This window comes from Sinocyclocheilus rhinocerous, unplaced genomic scaffold, assembly GCF_001515625.1.
Source record: "Sinocyclocheilus rhinocerous isolate Xijiao unplaced genomic scaffold, SAMN03320098_v1.1 scaffold1333, whole genome shotgun sequence".
Lineage (NCBI taxonomy): Eukaryota > Metazoa > Chordata > Actinopteri > Cypriniformes > Cyprinidae > Sinocyclocheilus > Sinocyclocheilus rhinocerous.
In genome coordinates, this window is record NW_015625783.1 from 837,176 (window position 1) to 849,177 (window position 12,002).

The 12,002-nt window shown below is 37.3% G+C and overlaps 1 long non-coding RNA gene across 2 annotated transcripts; it reads left to right on the forward strand.

Annotated features, from left to right (window-relative positions):
* Positions 1-371: 371 nt before the first annotated feature.
* On the forward strand, positions 372-8,953 carry LOC107706384 (uncharacterized). 2 transcript variants are annotated; one of them, XR_001636147.1, is made up of 4 exons: positions 372-923; positions 3,004-3,068; positions 3,238-4,070; positions 8,687-8,953. It is a non-coding gene; the product is annotated as an uncharacterized LOC107706384 (long non-coding RNA). The 2 variants fall into 2 exon arrangements; XR_001636146.1 differs by having other exon boundaries at positions 372-861.
* Positions 8,954-12,002: the final 3,049 nt, after the last annotated feature.

Sequence of the window (12,002 nt, forward strand, 5' to 3'; positions counted from 1 at the left end):
GTTGTACTGTATGTCTGAAAGAGTATTATACTTAGTATGTATTAGTATCTATTTTATTTTAGTGTTGGCATCTATTAGTATTTTATTTTGTAGTATTTTAGTATTCTTGAAACTTCACTTAATATATTATATTGCATATTATATTTTTAGAAGTGATTTTAGCATAATTACGTTTATATATGAAGTGACTATACTGTATATTATACATACTATTTATATATATATATATATATATATATATATATATACACACACACACTTGAAAATTGATTTATTCTATTGCGTATATAGTTACTTCATACATAAAGTAATTCATGCTAAATCCCTTTGTATAATAATACATCTGTATATTATACACACACATATGCATGAAATGTTGCATATAATATATTTAGAAGTGATCTGGCATAAATTGCTTCATAGGGATATTACTTTATATGTATATTATAATATTAATTCAGTGCATTTATATATTGTATTTTTATCTAATTTGTATCTAAAACCCTAATTTGGTGCATTTTCTAGAATCCCCAAAACATGTTGTAAAAGCATGTGATGATCAAGAAAGGCCGCTGGCCTCTGACCCTCAACAGCCATTTTCCTCTTAAGCATCATAATCTCACCCCAATCTAGCATTCGCATTTGAGGCAATTGTTTAGTATGAAATAACAGTAATCACACCAAACACTGAATGCCTTTTCTCGCTGTGTCTCTCTGCCTCTTCTTGTTCTCCTTTTGTCATTGACCTTTGGACCCCGTCTCTGTCTGCATATTGACTGTTGGACTGTGAGTCACTTGAGCTGGCTGTCAATACTTACCTGGTTTAGACACCCTGAGAGCTGTGGTCATCAAGCAGACACGGTGAGAGTGGGGGAAAAGAGACACATGCTGGATGAGAATGAAGAGAGAGAGGGATTTATGAGGTCATTTTATTATATTATTTAGTGTAATCTTTTTTTAAAATGTGAGTTATACAAAAAAAGTAAAGAAAACTCACAGATCTGGGTTTAAGATTATTCACCAAGGTTTTATATTAATGTGTAATTTCACTGGCATATTTATAGTGACCTTTGCAATGCGTGCCTGTACTTGTCACTTCTATGGTGCACAGCTCTATTCTGCGCCTGTTTTACAGTCCACTCCACCTTCTCCACGCTCTACCTCTCATTCCTTCTCTTCCTCTTTCCTTTTTACTCTTTTCATTTCCTTTAATCTCTCCCTCCCTCCTCTTTCTCCCTCCCTGTCACTTTGATTTCCCTATCCACTGGCCCGGCTCTCTGTGTGCATGCGTCTCTGCGAGTCTGTAAGTGAGAGTAGGAGAGACAGACTGTTAAAAATATGTTTGTATTCGCAAACGACTGTTGTTGTTTTGGTCTATACAGCTGACAAAAAAAATATGCGCAATTAATATGCATAAATTGCAGTCAGTGTCTCAGTAAACCTGATTGTGAGTGATTTTATACATTTCTAATTATGTTTCCACATTGTCACATGTATAAACCAGACTCCCATGCTTTTTTCACTCTAGTTCTTTTATGTATGAATCTGAATTTATATATATCTGAGAATAGCTGAGAAAGAGCCATGCATGTCTCGCTGAATGTGTGTATTTATATTAGAGTAGACCGTGTCTGCATGGGCCACAGAAATCCTGGGAGTGAGAAGGGCAGAGCATCAGCGTGCGGGTGTTGGGGTGTATATGTGTGTGTGTGTGTGTGGATGGGGGGAGAGGCAAAGGGTCCCCCTCTTGTAGACAGTTTGACTGATGACATGCATTAAACAGTTAATCTGTCTGATTGAATGTTTGCTTCCTCCAAATTGAAACATTAAACAACAAGGCGAGAAGCGGGAGGGAGGGAGAGGTCGAGGAGGAGAGCGGGATATGGCTTCATCTACTCCCCAAATCATGCAAAGAACAGACTGGAATATATAATATCGTCCTGTGAGTAAGGGAGAGCGAGAGCGAGAGGAAGAGGGAGATTGGAAGGGACAGTGTGTGTGTGTGTGTGTGTTGCAGGAAGGGACGGGGAATAAGTGAAGGGGAAAGCGGCCGGACAGGAACAAGCAATGAGAATGAAGGGACGGTGAAAGACGTGAAAGATGGTAGTGAAAATGAAGGAAAAGAATAGGGATTGATAAGGGTCTGTTGTTATATTCAGAAGAAAGAAAGACATTGTGAGACAGAGTGAAAACTTGGAAGATCTGATCTTTATTACTTTGTAGTCCATGTAACATGAAAGTTGCCACCCCTTCTAGTTTTGTCATAACATTTAAATCTGTGAAATGAGGTGACTGCATTCTGATGGGCCTTTTTAGATGTCAAAATGCAATTAAATAGAGTTACAAACAAAAGAGTTATTTTTTCTACATTATTGTTAGAGTGCCAAGTGTGTTGCCAGTCATTCTCTTTCTTGCTTTTTCACCCCAATATATATATACTGTGTATGTAATGCACTTAGAGAAATCTACCTGCAAAGCTACAGTACTGTGAAAAGTTTTACAAAATGCAGTATGGAAGTGAGGACGTTTTCAAAAACAATATTATTCATATATTTTATCCATTTTTGGTATCCTCTGCCTTTTAAAACATATTTTTTCCCAGGTCAGTTTTTGCACAGTTTATTAGAGCAGGTTTTAGGTGTATTTCCTCAAGCATCTTGAAGATGTTTAGTCACAGTTTAGTGTCTCTTTGTGTAACTCCAGACAGGCTGAATGATGGTGAGATCAGATCTGTGTTTTGTCCATACTGTCTGTAGTTGAACTCCTTGTGCATACAAAAATGTCACTGGATTAGCTATTTCATAAATTGACGCTTTGTCTTAAAATTTTTTTGATGAGTAAAATTAAGCCGTTTGCAGAGTAGTAGTGTGTAGTATTTATATAACAAACAGAATATAAATAACATTTTTAATACTGAATGATTACATATGTGTATTTATACAGTGTATATATAATGTATAAATATATGCATTTTATATAAATATATTTGACATATATTCACAGCACTCTGATTGGACTGAAAAAATCAAGGGCAATAATCCAGACACTAAAGTAAATCTGGAATCCAGGTAGGATCTTTTTCCTTTAACCCTTGTGAGGAGTCTATATGTGACTTTTATTTACAGTGTATAAATCCATATTTCCTTAGGCTATGCATTTGGCCAAATAACTGCCTTTTTTTCCTTTCCGCCATCACCTGATCTTTTTTTTTCTTATATTGTTACTGGATAATTGCAGAATGCCACACAAGATGACGGATTGATGACCAGATGAGCCTATGGATGCTCTCACATCAACGAACACGAAAAAGCAGAGCGATCACAACATAAATAGACAGATTGCAGGATGGATGAATTGATAGATCTTTTAGAGAAGGTCAAACTTCTGTGAACTCACTCTCACTCTCAAACCATCGTGAAAAGAAGAGAAATTGATTGCCGCTCACAAAAGGGTTGAAATGACCAAGAAATTATTTTTCTGGGCAATGAACATTGTGAGTGAGTGAGAGAGAGAGAGGGAGAGAAAGGGGGGAAAATGCCCAGCCTCTTTGTATGAATTGTCTCAAAAGTAACTATAGTCATCTTCAAGATGTTGCCAGTGTTCTGGTCAAATGGTCACTCTACCAGACCAGAGCGGTTTTGAGTTTCGGTACCTCATCTGAAGTTTGGCCTCGAACGTAGCCTTCACATTTCGCCAAAGGAGATGGTCATGATGTCATCATTTCAGCTGTCAAGAGTCTGTCAAGGTTGCCTTGGGGACAACTGGCACCAGTGGAACCCTAGTGCCCTATGGCACAAGCTTTCGATTGTGGATATCACAGCTCCTCGATTGATGGATGCCTCAGTCCACACTATATTACCCTGCTGGGGTGACAAAGAAGACATCTAACACTCCCACCCCTGTGCAAATAAAGACATCTGGGGGGGGGATGAATTCTTCTTTAATCATATGACGTCTGTGTGCACCAAGCCGTTCAAACGGCGCGCCACTAATGGACTGCTGATGAATAGACAAAGGGAACAACCGTCCACAGTGAGCAGAACAAATAGGCCTCCAGCACAAATGGAGATGTAAGTGAACCCACTCACTCACGTTTGGATATGTAGATTGGGGTTCAGATGATCACACCCGCAGACAGAGATGAATATACGGGCTCGTGGGCGAATTAACACATCGAGCCTTATTGTGAGCTCACCGAGAGGCCATTGCCACGAATCCGCGTGCTAATCATAATTAATCACTTACTTATTAAGCGTTAATTGCGCTGCGCAAATGTATCCTCGCCCAGAAATGCCCCGGTATTGAAGTTGCTGGGCCCTAGACAAGGCAATATTAATTTATTCTTACTTATTAATTTCCCTAATTAAAACAACAAGACCTAGATATATAAGTGTATTCTTTGTATAATAAATGAGGGTTTTGAAAAGCAATAGAGAGTCAAGCATGTCGCTGTACTAACCGTAAATCATCTTCTCGGGGTTGATTCATAGGCTACTCTTCATCATTTCTGAGCCAAACGAAGATATTAAGAAGATGGCACCCAAGTCTGTATAATTACGCACATCCTTTAAAAAAAAAAACATAAATTCATTTAGATAAACGGTTTTACTCCTAATAGAACTTGCTGATCGCTTTCCACTAAAGCTTAATCATCTATCTAATAGGACCAGGATGTGTTACTGCTCTGCAGGCCTCTCTGAAACGAACAATGCCTCTTTTAGGGAGAGTTTGCCACTCATGGCAGAAATGGTTTCTTTAGACTCAAACTGTTGGCATGTTGCAGATATTTTAGTCTAATTCTCGGTTGTGGGTTAACTTAATGAGTGCCCCTTGTTTTCCCCCGTCTCGCTTTTCTCCATGCATTTTTATCGGTTTCCTCATTTCTTTTTCTCCATTTCCAAAATGGTCCACCTGAGCGGGCTAAGCGAGGGCGGGGTGCCGTAATGGCGCTAATGCCCAGTAATACGGGCCAGATATTATAATCTAAGCGCTGTCACAACGCGTTAGCCGCCGCAGACTGACGTGTCAATGCTAGTGAACGCAGGTGATATGGCGGGGCAGGAAGCGCGGCCCGGTAATCGTCTAACACAGACACGTTTATTTTGAGCCTCGCCCTCTCCCTCTCTCTTCTTCCCTCACACTCACACACCGTCTTTCTCTAGGTTTTGAGCGCGTGAAGGCTAAAGACCCGTGCGCGCTTCGTTGGTGATTTATGCGCGTGTGTAATTGAGTGTTAATAAAAGGTTGTCCGTAGCGCGTGTAATTGTGTGTTCAAGACTTTCTGTGTGCGAGCGTGGATGTAATTGGGTGTTATCGATGTTGCGCGCGCGTTTGTATGAGGTTGGACGCGCACGTATACATGTTTTTTTCTACAGGTTCTGTTCTCGTCTCTTACTCATGTTCCATATACTGTATCTTAAGGCGCTGTAATCGCCCTTTAACAGACCAGAGACGACGTACACCAGAGGGCATTCTATACGTAGTATCAACACGTGTATGGCTCAGTCGAAGAATCTTTGGCCAACTCATTATTTCTGACAGCAGCAAAACTATTTTAATTTAGATTATTTATTTATTTTATACTTTATAACATGTGCAAGACTCAATATCAGCACAGATGTGTGAATCGGCTGTAGTGCTCTGCTCTGTGCTGATATTCAAGAGGCCTTCTGTAGCATTATTGTGAAAGTGATACTGCTTTTATACAGCAGCTCTAAAAAGAAGCTGTTAATTTAAGTAACTTAATGTCCACATATAAGCAAAAAAGTGTTAGTTGGTGTATTTCTTCTTTGCAAACAAATATTTTTAAATGAAGCCAAAGTTACAAAATCTGGTCAGTAGCATAGCCCAGGGGTGCTCAAATCCCGTCCTGGAGGACCAGTGCCATTCCAAGACAGGAAGGCATCAAGGCATGTCCGAATCCAAATTCTGCTTTACTTCCTGTCTCCGGAGGTACCTTCTTCTGATCGAATTTTGAAGGCAGCATAGATGTATCCTTCACTGCCTTTGATATCCCACAATCCTGTGCGTTCCATTCCGTGACGGTTGAGCTAAAAAATAAAGATGGAGTCTGAAAGTTGCGTTTGGTGGTCAGTTTGTGTGTACATGTATATTTCTGACCTAACTTTTTCAGGTGTTTTTGATTAGGGTTTGAGGTAAACGCTGCAGGGCATTGGCACACCAGGGCAAGATTTGAGGAACCCTGATGTACCCTATGAGTGGAGCGGAGTGACAAATTTCTAGTCACCTTCTTTCATAATCAGCCTGCTCCAGTTCCACTGCTGGTTTTCCATTTCTCCACTTGTGAGAAAACACCACTTTTTGAGTGATCCTGGGCAAACTTTGCTCTTGCTCCACTCACGTACTCTGGTCTAAACTCTTATTAACTTTACCGATCAAATTAAGAGAATAAAACTAACTTGTTAGAGTTTGGTTAGTTTTTAGGCTTTATTTAATTGATTAAAAATATCTAAAAAAGCTGTACAATCTGAACGTATTATTCACACATTTAAATAGTATTCATTAGCAGTGTCGGAAAGTAACTAGTTACATGTAACAGATTGCATAGTTTAATTACAAAATAAATGCAATTGTAATCGGTTACAGTTACTGAGAAAAAATGTGTAATTAAATTAAAGTTATTTATGAAAATGTTAATGATAATAAAAGGGGTTACATCATTTTTTCACACATACCCACTTACAGATTTAATTGATTTCTTTCATAAATTGCATTGACTGCTCTAAAATATAAGACACCAGTGTTTCAGGAGTTTAGGATACAGAATAGGACATGTGCTTATTCGATGACTGTTTTATTTCTTATTTGGGTTTATATGCTTTCTTTTTTTGAAGATTAACTGTTTTTTCCAAGGCATTGTTAGATGTTTCCTGTCATAGCTATGCAAAGGTTTGATTTCAAAAACAGTGTCATAGCTATTAAACTATATCTTGTTATTATTTCAAGTCTGTGTTTAACTTTAGAACAATCTCAAAGTAAAAAGAGGTGCTAAAGTCTGATTTTGCGGTGGCTGTGCTTTAAAATTCAATTATTATAATCTTAATTCAAGTGATGAAGGATTTTGAAAGTCTGACTGTAATCCGTGTTGAGTGCCACTGTAAGGTTATCCCTGCCTGCTTTAAATGCTTGAAAATGATGAACAGTTGAAAACATTAGAAATGTAAAAAAGAAATCAAGAACTAATCAAATGTAATCAGTTACATTGAAATAGTTATACTATTATTACATTTTAAATTGGGTAACTGTAATCTGTAACCTATTACATTTCCAAAGTAACCTTCCCAACACTGTTCATTACTAATCAAACAGTTGTTTTTGCAGTATCTTCTACTTGTTATGCTGATCACAGTAGTGTTTGAGTCGATCTCATAAAAGCCAACTTTTTAAAGCTGGGGGTATGAATGTATATGTAACAGCACATGTATATATACTGTACAGATACATATTTGTGTGGGCCCAGAAGTCCACCACTATACTGCAAAATTGTTAAAGGGACAGTTCACCCTAAAATGAAAATTCGGTTATTGTTTATTCACACACATACACTTATATTGTATTGAAAAATACATTCCAATGAATGTTCAAACAAAACCATGTCTAGTCCAAGATTGCATTCAAATATGCAAAATGGAATTAACCGTAAGATAGTAATGTTAAAAGTATCTGAAAGTACTATATTCCTATTTGTAGCATAAAACGTCAAATTATCCCCAATATTTAATAAACAAAAATGCAAGGGGCAGGAATGATATAGAACATAATGACTGATGTGTGTTCTTCAGATGGGTGCATGTGCAAACTACTATGATACAAAGTCTGAGAGAGAGGATAAAAGAGAGCTTTGTGCTGTGAATGTGGGGTGTTTGTGTGATTCAGAGGTGTCAGTATAATACAGTATGCCATATTGTGCTAAAAAGAAAACGTCTGATTGGCTAAGAATTTGACATGATCCAATTATTTCAATTAAATATAAAATGTATTTTGTTTATTAATGGCTTGTGATTTTAAGAATTTTTTCATATATATTTTAAAGACTCTTGAAATATATGATGATGTTTGTGCACATCTAAAGTAGAACAGAACAGAACGTACAGGTGCAGGATAGTTGTGTGTGTGTGTGTGTGTGTTGAAGAGTGTGCATGGTTTGAGGGCTGTTTAATTGATGTGGGCTGAGCATCGATCCCCCCCGCCTGGCCTAATGAAGGCCTGATTGGTTTGTGAGGGCTGGCTGGTTCTGCTCAGCTGCCCGGGCGGCCCGTACTAATCCACAGCACAGCGCATTAACACACACTCAATCCACCATCACTCTCTTTTGCCCCCTCCCAATCTTCCTTTCTTAAATTCTTTTTCCTCTGTCTTTTCATTCTCTATACATTTTTACCCGAATGTATTTTTTTTTCCACTTGAAAAAGTTTTACACCTATAGAAATGAATAGTACTTTTGACAACTAAATTTAATATGACGTAAAGCTCGATCTTAGGCAGAAAAAAAATATTAAACGCATAAATAGTTTTCTTTTTACGCATAAACTATTTTTGTGTATGCTGGTTGTTCACTGCTTCACTGTTCTCTGTTTATCTGTGCTGTTTTAATTATGTAATGTTATACTAAATTATAAAAACAGTAATTGTTCTGTACCATCCCATGTTCTTTTATGTTTTACAGAAAAAATCATTTACAACAACTCCGTAAACTGCAACATGAAGCTGCCTGCTGTTATTGACAAACATCTCCCAGGTACTACAGGTTCTTTGGTTTCCCAGCATGCACTTCTTCCTCACAGTGACTAGGATGTTGAGGTTCAGATTTGCCACTCTGGACTGTTGAGAGACTCCTTCAAATAATAACATTTATTAATGCAACACACAATGTGTAAATACATAGGGTATGTAAACTTTATCATTTAGTAAAATTATAATAGAAAACGTAGTGTACATTTGATTTGTTATCATTTTGTTGCATGTAATGCCTAAATATACACTATATTAAACATATACACTATTGTTCAAATGTTTGAGGTAGTTTTTTTTAATGTTTTGAAAAAGGTATCTTATGCTAACCAAGGCTGCATTTATTTGATCAAAATACAGTAAAAACAGTAATATTGTGAAATATTACAATTTAAAAGAACTTTTCTATTTTAATATATATTTAAAATATAATTTATTCCTGTGATGGCAAAATCATTCTAACATACTGATTTGGTGCTCAAGAAACATTTATTATTATTATCAATATTGAAAACGGTTGTGTTGCTTCATATTTTTGTGAAAACTGATACATTTTTCAGGATGGTTGATGAACAGAATGTTCAGCCTTTATTTGAAAAATAAATATTTTCTAACATTATAAACCCCGTTACTGTCATTTTTGACTGATTTAATGCATCCTTGCTGAATAAAAATATCAATTTATAAAAAATTTTAAAAAAGGATTATTGTAATAGATATTTTTTTATCTCTTATATTTAAAAATGTCAAATATCTTTCATGTGTTGCAAGGGCTAGCTAAAGTTTTACGCAAAACTATGTTTTAGGCACGTATTATCTATCTTATAATAATTTAATTAATAATAATTTATGCATTTAGCAGACAGTGCATTTAGGCTATACATTTTTGACCAGTATATGTATTCCCTGGGAATTGAACCCACACCTAACGCAATGCTCTACCACTGAGCCACAGGAACTCTGTAACTTACCACATGTAATCTTATTTGTCTGATGTTGTGCTGTTTATGTGAAGTTATATTCCTCCTCACTGTTGATATCATAATTTGTTATCACGTGTAATGCTTTTTGTCAGGTACACATCTGTTCTCATAAATCTCATAGTGGATGCACACTGTTAAAGAAGGTGACAGCCCAGTTACAGAAAGCTGGTGGCAGATCTTGGGGATTGGTAGCCGTGATATGGTTTCCACATCAGACTGACTCACAAAATTTGTCAAAGCAATCTCCCTGGTGCTTTCCTCTCCAGAGGTGTCTCAGTTTTGCCACTTCACTGGTCAGTACATTTTGATTCTCCAGCTTTTTCAATGAGTTTTTGCTTTTATCCAGCCTTTCCATTTATATCAGTTCTTTATTTTTGACACTAGCTTTCACCACTTGTCACTTGTTGACACCGGGGCACATATCTGACCTTTCATACTGTCAGCAATCCCCTCAAATGAAAATCGGCTAATATTAATTACTTCAATGCAAAATAATTACAGAACGCTGAAGTTTTTAAGCCCATTATGTTCAGTCACAGATTGGTAAGGTTTGTAAGATTCACTACTTGTTTGTCATCTCCCGAACACATTATTTGTCCGTTCTTTTACACTAAATGTAAGGCTTATTTGAACGTGTATTGAATTTTCAACACTTATATCAGCTTGATAGTTTTCCTCTTTAAGCAAGAAAAGCAATTAAGAAGAGATTTTTATTTGTAATGGTGGACTGCCAAGAGGCAAGGTGCAGTTCATTTAGTTATATGAATTCAATAAAATGAGAGTGGGAGCAGGTCTAATGCAAACTGCAATGAAAACATTAAATCTGCAAACACATTATGCTGAACATGTGACAGAGTGCCAATGATAATTATAGTGCAGGTGAGGAGTGTAGAGATGTAGTGAAGAAAATGTAAAAGGGTTACTTTGAATTCATTGTATTGTAAAGTTATGTATTTATTCTAACAAATGTATGCCAGCGATTGTGGTTGCAAGGGATTTAACTGTTGGCCTTAATAAGTAGAGATGGACCTATATATGCTAAGAGTTTGTAGTTTTTGGATGCAGAAACATGAAATCACAGGCATCTTATGGATGTGAGTATTATATATATACAGTGTATATCAAAATTAGAGAACGATTTATGAACACTTTATATTTCAGAAATAATGTAATCATCATTCAAAATTTGAAGGAATTTTAGTTGTGGCTGTACCATTCTAGTTGAATAGTTTTACAAAACAACCAAGGCACTTCAACAAAACCATTTGTTTGGTGGAAAACACAGGGATCAAAATTAGAGAAGAGCAATGACTAGCATGAAGAAAGATTACAACTAAAATTTTGGAGGATTACAGCTGTCAGAAATTAGTAGGACGTGTAGAGGGCCTTGTTTTGAATGACTTCAGCACATCTGCGTCCACAGGACATCACTTGTCTCTCTCTCAACTTGTCTGCTCTGGTGTGATCTTGGTCCACTCTTCTTACAGTCTCTTCCACAGTTTGGTGACTGTAGTGGGTTTCTTAGTCATAACTTTGACATCAAGTATTTTCAGTCGGTGTAGATCAGGACTCTTGAATGGCCATTTCATTATTTCAGTGTTTTCAGCTTCAAGGAACTGCTTTACCCGTTTTGCTGTGTGACAGGGGGCATTGTCCTACATGAAAATTGCCGGCTGATTGGGCGATGAACACAGGGAGGGAACCGCATGCTGCCACAGGAGGTTCTGATAAACATTTGCATTCACTCTGCCATGTAGCTGTATAAGAGGCCCAACTCCTGCTGCAGAAAACCATGACACTTCTTTCTCCACCTTTCACTTACTTCTTTGCATACTTTTGGTTCAGTCCTTCCCCAGATTGATGATGAACATAATGTTTCCCATCAGATCCAAATAAATTAAACTTGCTTTCAACACTGAAGTGAACTTTGGACCAGTTTTCCTCTCTCCACACAACATGCTCCTCAGCAAAGGTTAGTCTAGCCTTTTGATTCTCTCTGCTGATGAGAAAGAGTGCACTTTTGGTTGAAATGCTCTTAAAACGTTGAGACACTGTATGCCGAGACAGATCCTTACCCTGTTCAGTGCTGAACTGGCGAGCACAGTCATAGTCTCACCTTGCCTGTTTTTCTGTGTTCAGATTCTTGCCTGTGTTTTCGGATTACCCTTTTTGTCTTGCTGTTTCGGACTCTGTTTGCCCCTGCCTGGATTATTGCTATGTACCTGGATTATCTCTCTTTGCCTTGCCCTGTTGGATATTGTTCACCGT